At 37.6% G+C, this 11,218-nt stretch overlaps 3 non-coding genes across 3 annotated transcripts; all 3 read right to left on the bottom strand.

Annotated features, from left to right (window-relative positions):
- Nucleotides 1–1,471: 1,471 nt before the first annotated feature.
- TRNAF-GAA (transfer RNA phenylalanine (anticodon GAA)) lies at nucleotides 1,472–1,544 on the bottom strand. Its single transcript has one exon. It is a non-coding gene; the product is annotated as a tRNA-Phe (tRNA).
- Nucleotides 1,545–7,899: 6,355 nt separating this feature from the next.
- On the bottom strand, nucleotides 7,900–7,972 carry TRNAI-GAU (transfer RNA isoleucine (anticodon GAU)). Its single transcript has one exon. It is a non-coding gene; the product is annotated as a tRNA-Ile (tRNA).
- A 1,096-nt stretch (nucleotides 7,973–9,068) lies between these two features.
- Nucleotides 9,069–9,141, bottom strand: TRNAF-GAA (transfer RNA phenylalanine (anticodon GAA)). The gene has a single exon. It is a non-coding gene; the product is annotated as a tRNA-Phe (tRNA).
- Nucleotides 9,142–11,218: the final 2,077 nt, after the last annotated feature.

The raw sequence follows: 11,218 nt of genomic DNA, 5'->3' as shown, positions 1-11,218 counted from the left end.
CCTATATGGCGAGGGTCGGCAAGCTAGGTCATCTGACTACTAACAGTTTTGTATAAGGGGAACTGGAGGCTGATGCAGGCAAAGCTTTACTTTCAATTAAAGGAAGAATTGGGAAATAAAGGAGGCAAAGTTGAATACAAGAGAGGTGGAAGCAAGTTTGAAAGAAAGACAGAAAGTAAATAATATGTTGAATTAATTGTATTGTCGATTATCTTGATAAAAGGTTTTGATCATTATAAACAAAGTCAATATGAGTTGACTCAAAATAGCCTTTGTGGCATGCAAAGCAGAAGTTCAAAATGTGCCGAAACCCGGGATCGAATCAGGGACCTTTAGATCTTCAGTCTAACGCTCTCCCAACTGAGCTATTTCGGCCTGCCAGCAGTTATAGTATTCAGCCTCTTTTTTTGAACAATCCCAGAACAGAGATGCAGAACCTGGATTTTCAATCTGAGGTTAGAGCTGTGTTTTAATGTGTCCTGCATTGTTCAGCAGCTAACTGGTGAAATGGGTGAGTAGCGTTTTTGGGATAAATGTTAGGTCGTTTTTCTTTTAAAACTCTAAGTGGACCAGCACTGTATTACACAGACGTATGTCGCCTGAGTAGGTAAGCTATGTCATCTCAATACTGACAACTTTGTTCAAGGAGAAGTGAAAGCTGATGCAGACAAGAGTTTACTTTGAAAAAAGTATAAAATGGGATAAATTCGTCATCAAAGCTGATGGCAAGAGAGGTGGAAGCAAGTTTAGAAGGAGGACAGAAAGACAACTTTTTGTTGAAGTTATCATGTTGTTGATCAGTTGATAAAATATTTTGAGAAATAAAGAAAAAAAAAATAGAGCTGATTTCAAGAAATATTTTGCAAGAATGTAGGATCCCCTCGCACTGTGCTGAAAGTCAGGATTGAATCAGGTACCTTAAGCTCTTCAGTCTAACGATCTCCCAACTGAGATATTTCAGCCAACAAGTCCCTGTGGCCTCCTGATGTATTATTAATAATTGTAGACGATACATACAGAACCTGGTCATTCTATTTTCGTTTATAGTTATGTGTTAAAGTGTCCAGTATCATTCAGCAGGTAACTTGGTCTGATGAGTGTATATCCTTTTTAGGGGACAATGTAGGTAGAATTTTTTTTTCTAAACTCGGAATTGACTTATACTCTGAAACACAGACCTATATGGCCAGGGTGTACAAGCTATGTCATCTGACTACTGACAGTTTTGTATAAGGGGAATTGGAGGCTGATGCAGGCAAAGCTTTACTTTAAAATAAAGCAAGAAGTTTCAAATAAATGAGGTATAGTTGAATACAAGAGAGGTAAAAGCAAGTTTGAAAAGAAGACAGAAAGTAAATAATATGTTGAATTGATTGTGTTGTTGATCAGATTGATAAAAGGTTTTGATAAAGAAGAGCGTTGATTTAACTCCAAACAGCTTTTGAGACATGAAAATCAGAGGTTGAAATTTTGCCGAAACCCGGGATTGAACCAAGGACCTTTAGATCTTCAGTCTAACGCTCTCCCAACTGAGCTATTTCGGCCTGCTGGTAGTTTGGGTCTTCATCCTTTCTTTTAAACTTCCCAAGAAAATAGATGCTCAACCTCATGCTAGAGCTATGTTTTAAGATGTCCTGTATCATTCATCAGTTAACGGGTGCAATAGGTAAATAGCATTTTTCGGATCCAGGTTAGGTAGCTTTTTTTTTTACTCTGAATGGACTAGCACCATATTACACAGAGGTATTTGGCCTGAGTAGGTAAGCTATGTCATCTGAATACTGAAATCTGTGTTCAAGGAGAAGTGGAAGCTGATGCAGACAAGAGTTTACTTTACAAAAAATCATGAAATAGGAAACATTTGTAGTCGAAGCTGAATGCAAGAGAGGTGGAAGCAAATTTAGAAGGAGGACAGAAAGACAATTCTATGTTGAATTGATCATGTTGTCGATCAGTTGATCAAATATTTTGATAAATAAAGAAAGAAAAACTTGAGCTGATACCAAGAAATATTTTGTGAGAAGCAAGAAACCTCTCAGACTTTTCCGAAACCCAGCATTGAAAAAGGGACTTTTAGATTTTCAATCTAACACTCTCCCAACTGAGCTATTTCATCCAGCTGGCCATTTTGGCTTTCTGTTGTATTTTTGATAATTGTTAAAGATAAATGCAGACCCTGGTCATTCTATCTGCATGTGCAGTTATGTGTTAAATTGTCCAATATTATTCAGCAGCTAAATTGGTCTGATGGGTGAATTTCCTTTTTAGGAGCCAAGTTAGTTAGAAGATGTTTGTAAACTATGAATGGACTTATACTCAGACACACAGACCTATATGGCGAGGGTAGGCAAACTAGGTCATCTGACTACTAACAGTTTTGTATAAGGGGAACTCGAGGCTGATGCAGGCAAAGCTTTACTTTCAATTAAAGGAAGAATTGGCAAATAAAGCAGGTAAAGTTGAATACAAGAGAGGTGGAAGCAAGTTTGACAGAAAGACAGAATGTAAAAAATATGTTGAAATGGTTGTCTTATCGATCAGCTTGATAAAAGGTTTTGATCATTATAAACAACGTCAATATGAGTTGACTCCAAATAGCATTTGTGGCATGCAAAGCAGAAGTTCAAAATGTGCCTAAAGCCGGGATTGAACCAGGGACCTTTAGATCTTCAGTCTACTGCTCTCCCAACTGAGCTATTTCATCCAGCTGGCAATTTTGGCTTTCTGTTGTATTTTTTATAATTGTTAAAGATAAATGCAGAACCTGGTCACTCTATCTGCATGTGCAGTTATGTGTTAAATTGTCCAGTATTATTCAGTAGCTAAATTGGTCTGATGGGTGAATTTCCTTTTTAGGAGCCAAGTTAGTTAGATGATGTTTGTAAACTATGAATGGACTTATACTCAGAAACACAGACCTATATGGCGAGGGTCGGCAAGCTAGGTCATCTGACTACTAACAGTTTTGTATAAGGGGAACTGGAGGCTGATGCAGGCAAAGCTTTACTTTCAATTAAAGGAAGAATTGGGAAATAAAGGAGGCAAAGTTGAATACAAGAGAGGTGGAAGCAAGTTTGAAAGAAAGACAGAAAGTAAATAATATGTTGAATTAATTGTATTGTCGATTATCTTGATAAAAGGTTTTGATCATTATAAACAAAGTCAATATGAGTTGACTCAAAATAGTCTTTGTGGCATGCAAAGCAGAAGTTCAAAATGTGCCGAAACCCGGGATCGAACTAGGGACCTTTAGATCTTCAGTCTAACGCTCTCCCAACTGAGCTATTTCGGCCTGCCAGCAGTTATAGTATTCAGCCTCTTTTTTTGAACAATCCCAGAACAGAGATGCAGAACCTGGATTTTCAATCTGAGGTTAGAGCTGTGTTTTAATGTGTCCTGCATTGTTCAGCAGCTAACTGGTGAAATGGGTGAGTAGCGTTTTTGGGATAAATGTTAGGTCGTTTTTCTTTTAAAACTCTAAGTGGACCAGCACTGTATTACACAGACGTATGTCGCCTGAGTAGGTAAGCTATGTCATCTCAATACTGACAACTTTGTTCAAGGAGAAGTGAAAGCTGATGCAGAGAAGAGTTTACTTTGAAAAAAGTATAAAATGGGATAAATTCGTCATCAAAGCTGATGGCAAGAGAGGTGGAAGCAAGTTTAGAAGGAGGACAGAAAGACAACTTTTTGTTGAAGTTATCATGTTGTTGATCAGTTGATAAAATATTTTGAGAAATAAAGAAAAAAAAACTAGAGCTGATTTCAAGAAATATTTTGCAAGAATGTAGGATCCCCTCGCACTGTGCTGAAAGTCAGGATTGAATCAGGTACCTTAAGCTCTTCAGTCTAACGATCTCCCAACTGAGATATTTCAGCCAACAAGTCCCTGTGGCCTCCTGATGTATTATTAATAATTGTAGACGATACATACAGAACCTGGTCATTCTATTTTCGTTTATAGTTATATGTTAAAGTGTCCAGTATCATTCAGCAGGTAACTTGGTCTGATGAGTGAATATCCTTTTTAGGGGACAATGTAGGTAGAATTTTTTTTTCTAAACTCTGAATTGACTTATACTCTGAAACACAGACCTATATGGCCAGGGTGTACAAGCTATGTCATCTGACTACTGACAGTTTTGTATAAGGGGAATTGGAGGCTGATGCAGGCAAAGCTTTACTTTAAAATAAAGCAAGAAGTTTCAAATAAATGAGGCATAGTTGAATACAAGAGAGGTGGAAGCAAGTTTGAAAAGAAGACAGAAAGTAAATAATATGTTGAATTGATTGTGTTGTTGATCAGATTGATAAAAGGTTTTGATAAAGAAGAGCGTTGATTTAACTCCAAACAGCTTTCGAGATATGAAAAGCAGAGGTTGAAATTGTGCCGAAACTCGGGATTGAACCAGGGACCTTTAGATCTTCAGTCTAACGCTCTCCCAACTGAGCTATTTCGGCCTGCTGGTAGATTGGGTCTTCATCCTTTCTTTTAAACTTCCCAAGAAAATAGATGCTCAACCTCATGCTAGAGCTATGTTTTAAGATGTCCTGTATCATTCATCAGTTAACGGGTGCAATAGGTAAATAGCATTTTTCGGATCCAGGTTAGGTAGCTTTTTTTTTTACTCTGAATGGACTAGCACCATATTACACAGAGGTATTTGGCCTGAGTAGGTAAGCTATGTCATCTGAATACTGAAATCTGTGTTCAAGGAGAAGTGGAAGCTGATGCAGACAAGAGTTTACTTTACAAAAAAGCATGAAATAGGAAACATTTGTAGTCGAAGCTGAATGCAAGAGAGGTGGAAGCAAATTTAGAAGGAGGACAGAAAGACAATTCTATGTTGAATTGATCATGTTGTCGATCAGTTGATCAAATATTTTGATAAATAAAGAAAGAAAAACTTGAGCTGATACCAAGAAATATTTTGCGAGAAGCAAGAAACCTCTCAGACTTTTCCGAAACCCAGCATTGAACAAGGGACTTTTAGATTTTCAATCTAACACTCTCCCAACTGAGCTATTTCATCCAGCTGGCCATTTTGGCTTTCTGTTGTATTTTTGATAATTGTTAAAGATAAATGCAGACCCTGGTCATTCTATCTGCATGTGCAGTTATGTGTTAAATTGTCCAATATTATTCAGCAGCTAAATTGGTCTGATGGGTGAATTTCCTTTTTAGGAGCCAAGTTAGTTAGAAGATGTTTGTAAACTATGAATGGATTTATACTCAGACACACAGACCTATATGGCGAGGGTAGGCAAACTAGGTCATCTGACTACTAACAGTTTTGTATAAGGGGAACTCGAGGCTGATGCAGGCAAAGCTTTACTTTCAATTAAAGGAAGAATTGGCAAATAAAGCAGGTAAAGTTGAATACAAGAGAGGTGGAAGCAAGTTTGACAGAAAGACAGAATGTAAAAAATATGTTGAAATGGTTGTCTTATCGATCAGCTTGATAAAAGGTTTTGATCATTATAAACAACGTCAATATGAGTTGACTCCAAATAGCATTTGTGGCATGCAAAGCAGAAGTTCAAAATGTGCCTAAACCCGGGATTGAACCAGGGACCTTTAGATCTTCAGTCTACTGCTCTCCCAACTGAGCTATTTCATCCAGCTGGCAATTTTGGCTTTCTGTTGTATTTTTTATAATTGTTAAAGATAAATGCAGAACCTGGTCACTCTATCTGCATGTGCAGTTATGTGTTAAATTGTCCAGTATTATTCAGTAGCTAAATTGGTCTGATTGGTGAATTTCCTTTTTAGGAGCCAAGTTAGTTAGATGATGTTTGTAAACTATGAATGGACTTATACTCAGAAACACAGACCTATATGGCGAGGGTCGGCAAGCTAGGTCATCTGACTACTAACAGTTTTGTATAAGGGGAACTGGAGGCTGATGCAGGCAAAGCTTTACTTTCAATTAAAGGAAGAATTGGGAAATAAAGGAGGCAAAGTTGAATACAAGAGAGGTGGAAGCAAGTTTGAAAGAAAGACAGAAAGTAAATAATATGTTGAATTAATTGTATTGTCGATTATCTTGATAAAAGGTTTTGATCATTATAAACAAAGTCAATATGAGTTGACTCAAAATAGTCTTTGTGGCATGCAAAGCAGAAGTTCAAAATGTGCCGAAACCCGGGATCGAACCAGGGACCTTTAGATCTTCTGTCTAACACTCTACCAACTGAGCTATTTCGGCCTGCCAGCAGCTATAGTATTCAGCCTCTTTTTTTGAACAATCCCAGAACAGAGATGCAGAACCTGGATTTTCAATCTGAGGTTAGAGCTGTGTTTTAATGTGTCCTGCATTGTTCAGCAGCTAACTGGTGAAATGGGTGAGTAGTGTTTTTGGGATAAATGTTAGGTCGTTTTTCTTTTAAAACTCTGAGTGGACCAGCACTGTATTACACAGACGTATGTCGCCTGAGTAGGTAAGCTATGTCATCTCAATACTGACAACTTTGTTCAAGGAGAAGTGAAAGCTGATGCAGACAAGAGTTTACTTTGAAAAAAGTATAAAATGGGATAAATTCGTCATCAAAGCTGATGGCAAGAGAGGTGGAAGCAAGTTTAGAAGGAGGACAGAAAGACAATTCTATGTTGAATTGATCATGTTGTCGATCAGTTGATCAAATATTTTGATAAATAAAGAAAGAAAAACTTGAGCTGATACCAAGAAATATTTTGTGAGAAGCAAGAAACCTCTCAGACTTTTCCGAAACCCAGCATTGAACAAGGGACTTTTAGATTTTCAATCTAACACTCTCCCAACTGAGCTATTTCATCCAGCTGGCCATTTTGGCTTTCTGTTGTATTTTTGATAATTGTTAAAGATAAATGCAGACCCTGGTCATTCTATCTGCATGTGCAGTTAAGTGTTAAATTGTCCAATATTATTCAGCAGCTAAATTGGTCTGATGGGTGAATTTCCTTTTTAGGAGCCAAGTTAGTTAGAAGATGTTTGTAAACTATGAATGGACTTATACTCAGACACACAGACCTATATGGCGAGGGTCGGCAAACTAGGTCATCTGACTACTAACAGTTTTGTATAAGGGGAACTCGAGGCTGATGCAGGCAAAGCTTTACTTTCAATTAAAGGAAGAATTGGCAAATAAAGCAGGTAAAGTTGAATACAAGAGAGGTGGAAGCAAGTTTGACAGAAAGACAGAATGTAAAAAATATGTTGAAATGGTTGTCTTATCGATCAGCTTGATAAAAGGTTTTGATCATTATAAACAACGTCAATATGAGTTGACTCCAAATAGCATTTGTGGCATGCAAAGCAGAAGTTCAAAATGTGCCTAAAGCCGGGATTGAACCAGGGACCTTTAGATCTTCAGTCTACTGCTCTCCCAACTGAGCTATTTCATCCAGCTGGCAATTTTGGCTTTCTGTTGTATTTTTTATAATTGTTAAAGATAAATGCAGAACCTGGTCACTCTATCTGCATGTGCAGTTATGTGTTAAATTGTCCAGTATTATTCAGTAGCTAAATTGGTCTGATGGGTGAATTTCCTTTTTAGGAGCCAAGTTAGTTAGATGATGTTTGTAAACTATGAATGGACTTATACTCAGAAACACAGACCTATATGGCGAGGGTCGGCAAGCTAGGTCATCTGACTACTAACAGTTTTGTATAAGGGGAACTGGAGGCTGATGCAGGCAAAGCTTTACTTTCAATTAAAGGAAGAATTGGGAAATAAAGGAGGCAAAGTTGAATACAAGAGAGGTGGAAGCAAGTTTGAAAGAAAGACAGAAAGTAAATAATAAGTTGAATTAATTGTATTGTCGATTATCTTGATAAAAGGTTTTGATCATTATAAACAAAGTCAATATGAGTTGACTCAAAATAGTCTTTGTGGCATGCAAAGCAGAAGTTCAAAATGTGCCGAAACCCGGGATCGAACCAGGGACCTTTAGATCATCAGTCTAACGCTCTCCCAACTGAGCTATTTCGGCCTGCCAGCAGTTATAGTATTCAGCCTCTTTTTTTGAACAATCCCAGAACAGAGATGCAGAACCTGGATTTTCAATCTGAGGTTAGAGCTGTGTTTTAATGTGTCCTGCATTGTTCAGCAGCTAACTGGTGAAATGGGTGAGTAGCGTTTTTGGGATAAATGTTAGGTCGTTTTTCTTTTAAAACTCTAAGTGGACCAGCACTGTATTACACAGACGTATGTCGCCTGAGTAGGTAAGCTATGTCATCTCAATACTGACAACTTTGTTCAAGGAGAAGTGAAAGCTGATGCAGAGAAGAGTTTACTTTGAAAAAAGTATAAAATGGGATAAATTCGTCATCAAAGCTGATGGCAAGAGAGGTGGAAGCAAGTTTAGAAGGAGGACAGAAAGACAACTTTTTGTTGAAGTTATCATGTTGTTGATCAGTTGATAAAATATTTTGAGAAATAAAGAAAAAAAAACTAGAGCTGATTTCAAGAAATATTTTGCAAGAATGTAGGATCCCCTCGCACTGTGCTGAAAGTCAGGATTGAATCAGGTACCTTAAGCTCTTCAGTCTAACGATCTCCCAACTGAGATATTTCAGCCAACAAGTCCCTGTGGCCTCCTGATGTATTATTAATAATTGTAGACGATACATACAGAACCTGGTCATTCTATTTTCGTTTATAGTTATATGTTAAAGTGTCCAGTATCATTCAGCAGGTAACTTGGTCTGATGAGTGAATATACTTTTTAGGGGACAATGTAGGTAGAATTTTTTTTTCTAAACTCTGAATTGACTTATACTCTGAAACACAGACCTATATGGCCAGGGTGTACAAGCTATGTCATCTGACTACTGACAGTTTTGTATAAGGGGAATTGGAGGCTGATGCAGGCAAAGCTTTACTTTAAAATAAAGCAAGAAGTTTCAAATAAATGAGGCATAGTTGAATACAAGAGAGGTGGAAGCAAGTTTGAAAAGAAGACAGAAAGTAAATAATATGTTGAATTGATTGTGTTGTTGATCAGATTGATAAAAGGTTTTGATAAAGAAGAGCGTTGATTTAACTCCAAACAGCTTTCGAGACATGAAAAGCAGAGGTTGAAATTGTGCCGAAACCCGGGATTGAACCAGGGACCTTTAGATCTTCAGTCTAACGCTCTCCCAACTGAGCTATTTCGGCCTGCTGGTAGTTTGGGTCTTCATCCTTTCTTTTAAACTTCCCAAGAAAATAGATGCTCAACCTCATGCTAGAGCTATGTTTTAAGATGTCCTGTATCATTCATCAGTTAACGGGTGCAATAGGTAAATAGCATTTTTCGGATCCAGGTTAGGTAGCTTTTTTTTTTACTCTGAATGGACTAGCACCATATTACACAGAGGTATTTGGCCTGAGTAGGTAAGCTATGTCATCTGAATACTGAAATCTGTGTTCAAGGAGAAGTGGAAGCTGATGCAGACAAGAGTTTACTTTACAAAAAAGCATGAAATAGGAAACATTTGTAGTCGAAGCTGAATGCAAGAGAGGTGGAAGCAAATTTAGAAGGAGGACAGAAAGACAATTCTATGTTGAATTGATCATGTTGTCGATCAGTTGATCAAATATTTTGATAAATAAAGAAAGAAAAACTTGAGCTGATACCAAGAAATATTTTGTGAGAAGCAAGAAACCTCTCAGACTTTTCCGAAACCCAGCATTGAACAAGGGACTTTTAGATTTTCAATCTAACACTCTCCCAACTGAGCTATTTCATCCAGCTGGCCATTTTGGCTTTCTGTTGTATTTTTGATAATTGTTAAAGATAAATGCAGACCCTGGTCATTCTATCTGCATGTGCAGTTATGTGTTAAATTGTCCAATATTATTCAGCAGCTAAATTGGTCTGATGGGTGAATTTCCTTTTTAGGAGCCAAGTTAGTTAGAAGATGTTTGTAAACTATGAATGGACTTATACTCAGACACACAGACCTATATGGCGAGGGTAGGCAAACTAGGTCATCTGACTACTAACAGTTTTGTATAAGGGGAACTCGAGGCTGATGCAGGCAAAGCTTTACTTTCAATTAAAGGAAGAATTGGCAAATAAAGCAGGTAAAGTTGAATACAAGAGAGGTGGAAGCAAGTTTGACAGAAATACAGAATGTAAAAAATATGTTGAAATGGTTGTCTTATCGATCAGCTTGATAAAAGGTTTTGATCATTATAAACAACGTCAATATGAGTTGACTCCAAATAGCATTTGTGGCATGCAAAGCAGAAGTTCAAAATGTGCCTAAAGCCGGGATTGAACCAGGGACCTTTAGATCATCAGTCTACTGCTCTCCCAACTGAGCTATTTCATCCAGCTGGCAATTTTGGCTTTCTGTTGTATTTTTTATAATTGTTAAAGATAAATGCAGAACCTGGTCACTCTATCTGCATGTGCAGTTATGTGTTAAATTGTCCAGTATTATTCAGTAGCTAAATTGGTCTGATGGGTGAATTTCCTTTTTAGGAGCCAAGTTAGTTAGATGATGTTTGTAAACTATGAATGGACTTATACTCAGAAACACAGACCTATATGGCGAGGGTCGGCAAGCTAGGTCATCTGACTACTAACAGTTTTGTATGAGGGGAACTGGAGGCTGATGCAGGCAAAGCTTTACTTTCAATTAAAGGAAGAATTGGGAAATAAAGGAGGCAAAGTTGAATACAAGAGAGGTGGAAGCAAGTTTGAAAGAAAGACAGAAAGTAAATAATATGTTGAATTAATTGTATTGTCGATTATCTTGATAAAAGGTTTTGATCATTATAAACAAAGTCAATATGAGTTGACTCAAAATAGTCTTTGTGGCATGCAAAGCAGAAGTTCAAAATGTGCCGAATCCCGGGATCGAACCAGGGACCTTTAGATCTTCAGTCTAACGCTCTCCCAACTGAGCTATTTCGGCCTGCCAGCAGTTATAGTATTCAGCCTCTTTTTTTGAACAATCCCAGAACAGAGATGCAGAACCTGGATTTTCAATCTGAGGTTAGAGCTGTGTTTTAATGTGTCCTGCATTGTTCAGCAGCTAACTGGTGAAATGGGTGAGTAGCGTTTTTGGGATAAATGTTAGGTCGTTTTTCTTTTAAAACTCTAAGTGGACCAGCACTGTATTACACAGACGTATGTCGCCTGAGTAGGTAAGCTATGTCATCTCAATACTGACAACTTTGTTCAAGGAGAAGTGAAAGCTGATGCAGAGAAGAGTTTACTTTGAAAAAAGTATAAAATGGGATA

The sequence above is a fragment of the Triturus cristatus genome, chromosome 8, assembly GCF_964204655.1.
Source record: "Triturus cristatus chromosome 8, aTriCri1.1, whole genome shotgun sequence".
Taxonomy (NCBI): domain Eukaryota; kingdom Metazoa; phylum Chordata; class Amphibia; order Caudata; family Salamandridae; genus Triturus; species Triturus cristatus.
Note: the sequence above shows the minus strand (reverse complement) of the source record. Positions and strands in the feature narration are given on the sequence as shown.